The sequence below is a fragment of the Mesoplodon densirostris genome, chromosome 20 (genome assembly GCF_025265405.1).
Source record: "Mesoplodon densirostris isolate mMesDen1 chromosome 20, mMesDen1 primary haplotype, whole genome shotgun sequence".
Lineage (NCBI taxonomy): Eukaryota > Metazoa > Chordata > Mammalia > Artiodactyla > Ziphiidae > Mesoplodon > Mesoplodon densirostris.
This window is the reverse complement of record NC_082680.1, coordinates 23,120,229-23,128,305: the sequence shown is the minus strand read 5'-3', so window position 1 is coordinate 23,128,305 and position 8,077 is coordinate 23,120,229.

The following is an 8,077-nucleotide window of genomic DNA, read 5'->3' as shown; positions in this document are numbered from 1 at the left end:
ATCCAGCAATCCCACTCCTTGGCATATATCCAGACAAAACTATAATTCAGGGCCTCCCTGGTGGCACAGTGGTTGAGAGTCCGCCTGCCGATGCAGGGGATACGGGTTCGTGCCCCGATCTGGGAGGATCCCATATGCCGCGGAGCGGCTGGGCCCGTGAGCCATGGCCGCTGGGCCTGCGCATCCGGAGCCTGTGCTCCGCAACGGGAGAGGCCACAACAGTGAGAGGCCCGCATACCGCAAAAAGAAAAAAAAAAAAAAAAACTATAATTCAAAAACATACATGCACCCCTATGTTTATAGCAGCACTATTTACAATAGCCAAGACAAGGAAGCAACCTGAATGTCCATCGACAGATGAATGGATAAAGAAGATGTGGTACATATATACAATGGAATACTACTCAGCCATCAAAAATAATGAAACAGGGCTTCCCTGGTGGTGCAGTGGTTGAGAGTCTGCTTGCCGATGCAGGGGATACGGGTTCGTGTCCCGGTCCGGGAAGATCCCACGTGCCGCGGAGCGGCTGGGCTCGTGAGCCATGGCCGCTGAGCCTGCGTGTCTGGAGCCTGTGCTCCGCAACGGAAGAGGCCACAGCAGTGAGAGGCCCGCGTACCGCAAAAAAAAATTAAAAAAAAATAATAATAATAATAATGAAACATTATCATTTGCAGCAACATGGAGGGACCTGGAGATTATTATACTAAGTGAAGTAAGTCAGACAGAGAAACAAAAATACCATATGATATCACTTATATGTGGAATCTAAACTACGATACAAATCAACATATGTACGACACAAAAACAGACTCACAGATATAGAGAACAGACATGTGGTTGCCAAGGAGGAGGGGAGCCAGGGAAGGGAAGGACTGGGAGTTTTGGATTAGCAGAGGCAAACTATTATATAGAGGATGGATAAACAACAAGGTCACACTGTATAGCACAGGGAACTGTATTCAGTATCTCGTGATAAACCATAATGGAAAAGAATATGAAAAAGAACATATATATATATATATGTATAGCTGAGTCACTTTGCTGTACAGAAAAAATTAACACAACATTGTAAATCCACTACAGTTCAATAAAAAAAGAAAAAAGTGTAGTAATAGGGACAGAAAGGGAGGGACATAGAAAACATCGCTAAGTAACCATGAAGCTGGGCAGAGCCAAGGCCACCCCCTGCCTGGTTAAACTCTACACACCAGTGCTGGTCAGGCAAAACTGCAGTGTTTGCTCCTACAGTGATCAGTTAACCACTCTGAACCTAGCTGTGGCTTTGCAACACGTGGATATTTTTAGTATAGAAAGGGCTCATCAGGTTCAATTCTTGTGATTGCATGTGAACGTATTGTGTTCCAGAGTTTGACTTCCCCAAGGTCCCATAGCTCATTAGAGTCAAGAGCAGTGCAGCTCCAGCCTCCTGGTTCCCAGGCCAGCCTCTGCACCATGACACCCTGGCATCCGAATATGTGTGTGGAGTGTGAGTGTCTCACCAAGGACTCAACCTAGTTTGTATTCACTTCAATTTCAGTAATGATCCTGTGCCGTATAGCACTTATAAAGTGAGGTGGTTGTTATGAATTCAAGTGTCCCAGAACCAAGAGAGGATAATGGCTGCTCTCACCCTGCCTCGTCATCTCATATCTGGTATTAATGACATTTGAGAATGTATTAAGGAAAATCTGACACAAGTTGAATAAATCAATAAAAAGGGGAGAAGAGACAAATATCCCATGTATAATTCCGAATAATTTATACAGATACTCTGCCTGCAAGGGAGGGGGGAGCATAACTCCTCTTTCAGTGTGGGCTACACGTAGTAAATTCTTTCCAAAAAGTAGTATGGAAAGTGAGGGAGTATATTTACAGTGGAAAAGGCTGACAAACAATACCTCAGCCAGGTGATCAAGGTCAATAACAACAGTGATAAATCATGTGGATAATATGTATCTTTGATACGATGTGATAAAAATGGCACTTTACCTCTGTGTTCTTCCTCTCCCAAACCCATAATCTCACTCTAATGTGACATGAGAAAAACATGAGACAAATTCCAGTGGAGGCGAATCCTACAAAACACCTGGTCAGTACTCCTCAAAACTTTTAAACTCATCAAAAATAAGGAAATTCTGGGACTTCCCTGGAGGTCCAGTGGTTAAGACTTCACCTTCCAATGCAGGGGGTGTGGGTTTGATCCCTGGCTGGAGAGCTAAGATCCCACATGTCTTGTGGCCAAAAAACCAAAACATAAAACAAAAGCAATATTGTAACAAATTCAATAAAGACTTACAAAAAAATAAATGGTCCAGATCAAAAAAAAAAATATTAAAAAAAAAAAAAAGGAAAGTCTGAGAAACTGTCCCAGTCAAGAGAAGCCTAATGGGGCTTCCCTGATGGTGCAGTGGATAAGAATCTGCCTGCCAATGCAGGGGACACAGATTCAATTCCTGGTCCAGGAAGATCCCACATGCTGTGGACCAACTAAGCCCGTGTGTCACAACTACTGAGCCTGTGCTCTAGAGCCTGCAAGCCACAACTACTGAGCCCACATGCCACAAGTACTGAAGCCCGCAGCCTAGAACCCATGCTCCGCAACAAGAGAAGCCACTGCAGTGAGAAGCCCGTGCACTGCAACGAAGAGTAGCCCCCACTCGCTGCAGCTAGAGAAAGCCTCCGTGCAGCAACGAAGAGCCAACACAGCCAAAAATAAATAAATAAAATAAGAATTTAAAAAATAATAATAAATAAATAAATAATTTTTTTTAAAAAAGAGAGAAGCCTAAGGATACATGACAAATAATCATAATGTGGTGATCCCTGGGTTACCTTTTCTGTCCTGGAACAGGAAGGGGACATTAGGTCAAAACTAAGGAAATTTGAATAAAGTATAGACTTTAATTAACAATAATGTATCAATATTGTTCATTAATTATAACAAATGTACCATGCTAATTTAAGATATTAATAGTAGAGATATATGGGAACTCTCTGTACTGTCTTCTCAATTTTCCTGTAAGTCTAAACCATTCTAAAAAATGAAATGTATTTTTTTTAAAACTGCCCTTCTCCTCCCCCACCTCACACCCCAAAAATCTTCAGAATCAGTTAGTTTAACTGGAGATTTCTACTAAACACTTAAAGAAGAATTAACACCAATTTTATATAATCTCTTCCTTCCTAACTAACTTTATGAAGCCAGTATTACCCTGGTAACAAAACCAGACAAAGTCAGTACAAAAAAAATAACAGAACAACATCTCTCATAAAAAGAATTATGAACCATGACCAAGTGGGATTTATTCTAGGTATACAAGGCTGGTTCAACATTCAAAAATAAATCAACATAATTGATTCAACAAGCTGAAGAGGAAAAATCATATGACCATATCAATTTGATGTAGAAAAAACATTTGGTAAATCCTAGCATTGATTCATGATAAAACTCTCAGAAAGTTAGAAATAGAGGGGAAATACCTAAACTTAATAAATAGCATCTACCAAAATAACCCCAGAGCTAACAGTATACTTAATGATGAAAGAATGAATGTTTTCTCCCTAAGATCCCAAACGAGGCAAATAAATCTACTCTCACTCTTATCAACATAGTCCTGGAAGTTGTAGTCATTGCAGTAGGCAAGAAAAATAAATTTTTTAAAAAGGTAGATGGATTAGAAAGGAAATAAAACTACCTCTATTTGCAGATAACATGATTGTTTATGTAGAAAACCCCAATAAGTCTACCAAAAAATCTCGTAAAACTAGTAAGTGAGTTCAGCAAGGGTTTAGGATATAAGACCAACACAAAAAAACTACTGCATTTCTGTTTGACAATGAACATACAGAAACAAACGTAAAACATGATGCTACTTACAACCACTCAAATAAAGCAAAATATTTAAATATACTTAAAACATGATCTGTATGCTGAAAATTACAAAACCTCAATGCAAGAAATCAAAGGAGACCTAAATAAATGCAGACACATATTGTGGTCATGGATTAGAAGGTCCAACATAATTAAAATATCAATGCTCCCAAACTGATGTATAGATTTGATACAATTCCTCTCAAAATTCCAGCAAGGTTTTTTGCACACATGGAAAGCTTATTCTAAAATGTATATAGAAAGTCATGGGCCTAGAACTGCTAAAACAATCTTTACAAAGAATAAAGTGGGAGGAATCACTCATCCAATATTAAGGCTTACTACATAGCTACAATAATCAAGAAAGTGAGGTATTGGGAGAGAGATACACAGCAATGGAACAGAATAAAGATTCCAGAAATAGATCTACAGAAATATGGTCAATAATGTTTGATAAAGTGAAAAAGCAATTCAATGGAAGAAGGATAGCCTTTTCAACAAATGGCACTGGAACAATTGGTCATCCACAGGTAAAAAAACAAAGTTTGACCTAAAGTTTACATCTATACAAAAATTAACTAAAAATGGATCACTGATTTATTTATTTATTTTTAGTTTTATTTATTTTTGGCCACGTTGGGTCTTCGTTGCTACGCACAGGCTTTCTCTAGTTTCAGTGAGCAGGGGCTACTCTTCGTTGTGGTGCTCAGGCTTCTCATTGCGGTGGCTTCTCTTGTTGCGGAGCACAGGTTCTAGGCGCACGGGCTCAGTAGTTGTGGCACGCAGGCCCTAGAGTGCATGGGCTTCAGTAGTTGTGGCTTGCAGGCTCTAGAGTGCAGGCTCAGTAGTTGTGGCACATGGGCTTAGTTAGTCTGCAGCATGTGGGATCTTCCCGGACCAGGGATCGAACCCGTGTCCCCAGCATTGGCAGACAGATTCTTTTTTTTCTTTTTTTTTTTTTCTTTTTGCGGTATGCGGGCCTCTCACTGTTGTGGCCTCTCCCGTTGCGGAGCACAGGCTCCGGATGCGCAGGCCCAGCGGCCATGGCTCACGGGCCCAGCCGCTCCGCGGCATATGGGATCCTCCCAGACCGGGGCACGAACCCGTATCCCCTGCATCGGCAGGCGGACTCTTAACCACTGCGCCACCAGGGAGGCCCTGCAGACAGATTCTTAACCACTGCGCCACCAGGGAAGTCCCATGGATCACTGATTTAATGTAAAATATAACTATAAATTTTTAGATATAAACATTGGAGAAAATCTTGGTCTAGGGCTAGGCAAAGAGTTCTTAGATTTGACACAAAAGCGCAATCCATAAAAGTAAAACCTGATAACTTGGACTTCATCAAAGTTGAAAACATTTCCTCTGCAAAGGACCTTATTGAGAGGATGAAAAGAATAGCTCCAGACTGGGAATGAGTATTTGAAAATCACATGTCCGACAAAGGACATGTGATTTGCAAATACTGGAACACAGGAAAACCACACACACACACACACACGCACACAGAACTTGCAAAGTTCAATAGTAAAAAAACAAAGTAAGTTAGAAAATAGACAAAAGAGGGACTTTCCTGGTGGTCCAGCAGGTAAGACTCCATGTTCCTAATGCAGGAGGCCCAGGTTCGATCCCTGGTCAGGGAACTAGATCCCGCACGCATGCCACAACTAAGAATCCCGCATACCGCAATGAAGGTCCCATGTGTCACAACCAAGACCCGGCGCAGCCAAATAAATTAAATAATTTTTTTTTTAAAAAAGAAAAGAAAATGGGCAAAGGACATGAACAGACGTTTCAATGATGAGGATATACAGATGGCAAATAAACACATGAAAAGATATTCAACATCATTAGCCCTCAGGGAAATGCAAATTAAAACCACAATGAGATATCACTACACATCTACCAGAAAGGCTAAAATTAAGAAGTCTCAACACTAAATGCTTGTGAGGATATAGAGAAACAGGATCACTCATATATTGCTGGCGGGAATGTAAAAAGTACAGCCAGTCTGGAAAACATTTTGGCAATTTCTCATAAAACTAAACATGCAATTACCATATGACCCAGCAATTGTACTCCTGGGCATTTATCCCAGAGAAATGAAAACTTATATTCACTCAAAAACTTGTACATGATCCTTCATGGAAGTCTTATTTATAATAGACAGAAACTAAAATCAGCCTAGATGTCCTCCCACAGGTTAATGGTCAGATAAACTGTGGAACATCCCTACTGTAGAGTACCAGTCAGCAATAAAAAGGAATGAACTACTGATACCCAGGACACCTTGGATGAATCTCCAGGGAATTATAAATTATACTAAGTGAAAAAAGCCATTCCCCAAAGGTTGCAATACTATATGATTCCATTTATGTAACATTTTTTAAATGACAAAATTTTAGAAATGGGGGAAAGATGGATATCAGAGTAAGGAACTTGGGGCTGGGGGGTGGGGTAGGGCGGGAAGGAGGTGGATGTGGTGTATAGGGTCTGCACAAGGGGCATCCTTGTGGTGTTGGAATATTCGGCACCTTGACTCTGGTAGCGTATACATGAGACTACACAGGTGATAAAATTGTGTAGAACTTAATAAACACACAGACATGCAAACAAATGAGTATCAGTAAAGCTAGGGAAATTTGAATAAGATCAGTGGATTGTAGCCATGTCTATTACCTGATGGTAATATCATACTATAATTTTGCAAATTATTGCCATTAGGGGAAACTGGCAAAGGATAAAGAGACTCTCTCTCTGTACTATTTCTTACAACTTCATGTAAATCTACAATTATCACAGCAAAAAATTTCAATTAAAATATGTTGTGTAAATACCTAGATGCCATGGTTTTTGATTTTATCAATACAAGAGCTTAGAAGAGTAAATGATGGTATGCAAGAGGAAGAGAAAAGAATTTGGAAAAGGCAATTGAGAAAAACAAAGAAGAGAGAAGCTATAAGAAATGCCCGACAGCGTCGCTGAATTTTGGAAGTATAGATAACATACTAAGTTGCTTAAAGTACTGAAAATTCCTCTTCATGTATTGCCTACTTTTGATTTCCAACACTTAGAGCAGCTGGTCTATTTGTAATATACAGGTATGAAGCTCTAAATGCATCTGGATCTAATTTGATGGAATTCTCTCCATTTTAAGATGGGTATATCTTATTCCCCTGACTTTCAGTATCCAACTCAAGCAGTTTTAAACATTTCTGGCACTGATTCATTTACTTTTGATTTGTCATGTGCAATCCTGTAATTATCGGTTTTCCTTCCAATCTTTTGACTTTGTGATTCTTGACATAAATGGTTTACCTTGAAAATTGTCCAGTGTTTCGTAAAAGTATCCATATAAGGCATGATCAAACAATGATGCCTCCTCATTTTTATCTTCCTTGTCAGTGATCAGTCATTTGCCAAAAATTATTCTTTGATGTCCTTGAATCTCCTGTTTCTCCTTCTGAAATTACATTAAGGACCAATGGTTGGGAGCTAATTAAAAAGAGCTTTGTAGCAAAGTGGTTTTAGCTCAGCTGCATCTCATGATCTACAGCCTCTTTTAAAACTATCAGATGCTAGACCCTATCCCATTTCTACTAATTTTATCCCATTAACAATTACTTGAGGTAGGTTACTGTTATTAGCTTAATTTTATAGATGAAGAGGCTGAGGTACAGAAAAGATGGATGACTTGTTCACAGACACACATTGTAGGCCAGGGAGCTGGAATGTGAACCCAGGCAGTATGATTCCAGAATCTATACTTTCTTCTTTTTTAAAAAATTTTTATTGGAGTATAGTTGATTTACAATGTTGTGTTAGTTTCTGTTGTACAGCAAAGTGAATTGGTTATATATATATAGCTATCCACTCTTTTTTAGATTCTTTCCCCACATAAGTCATTATAGAGTACTGAGTAGAGTTCCCTGTGCTATACAGTAGTTCCTTATTAGTTATCTATTTTATATATAGCAATGTGTATATGTCAATCCCAATCTCCCAGTTTATCCACTCCCCGCTGCTTTCCCTGCCCCTGTAACCATAAGTTTGTTTTCTACATCTGTGACTCTGTTTCTGTTTTCTAAATAAGTTCATTTGTACCATTTTTTTTTAGATTCCACATATAAGCGATATCACATGATATTTGTCTGTGGTACATATATACAATGGAATATTACTCAGCCATAAAAAAGAACGAA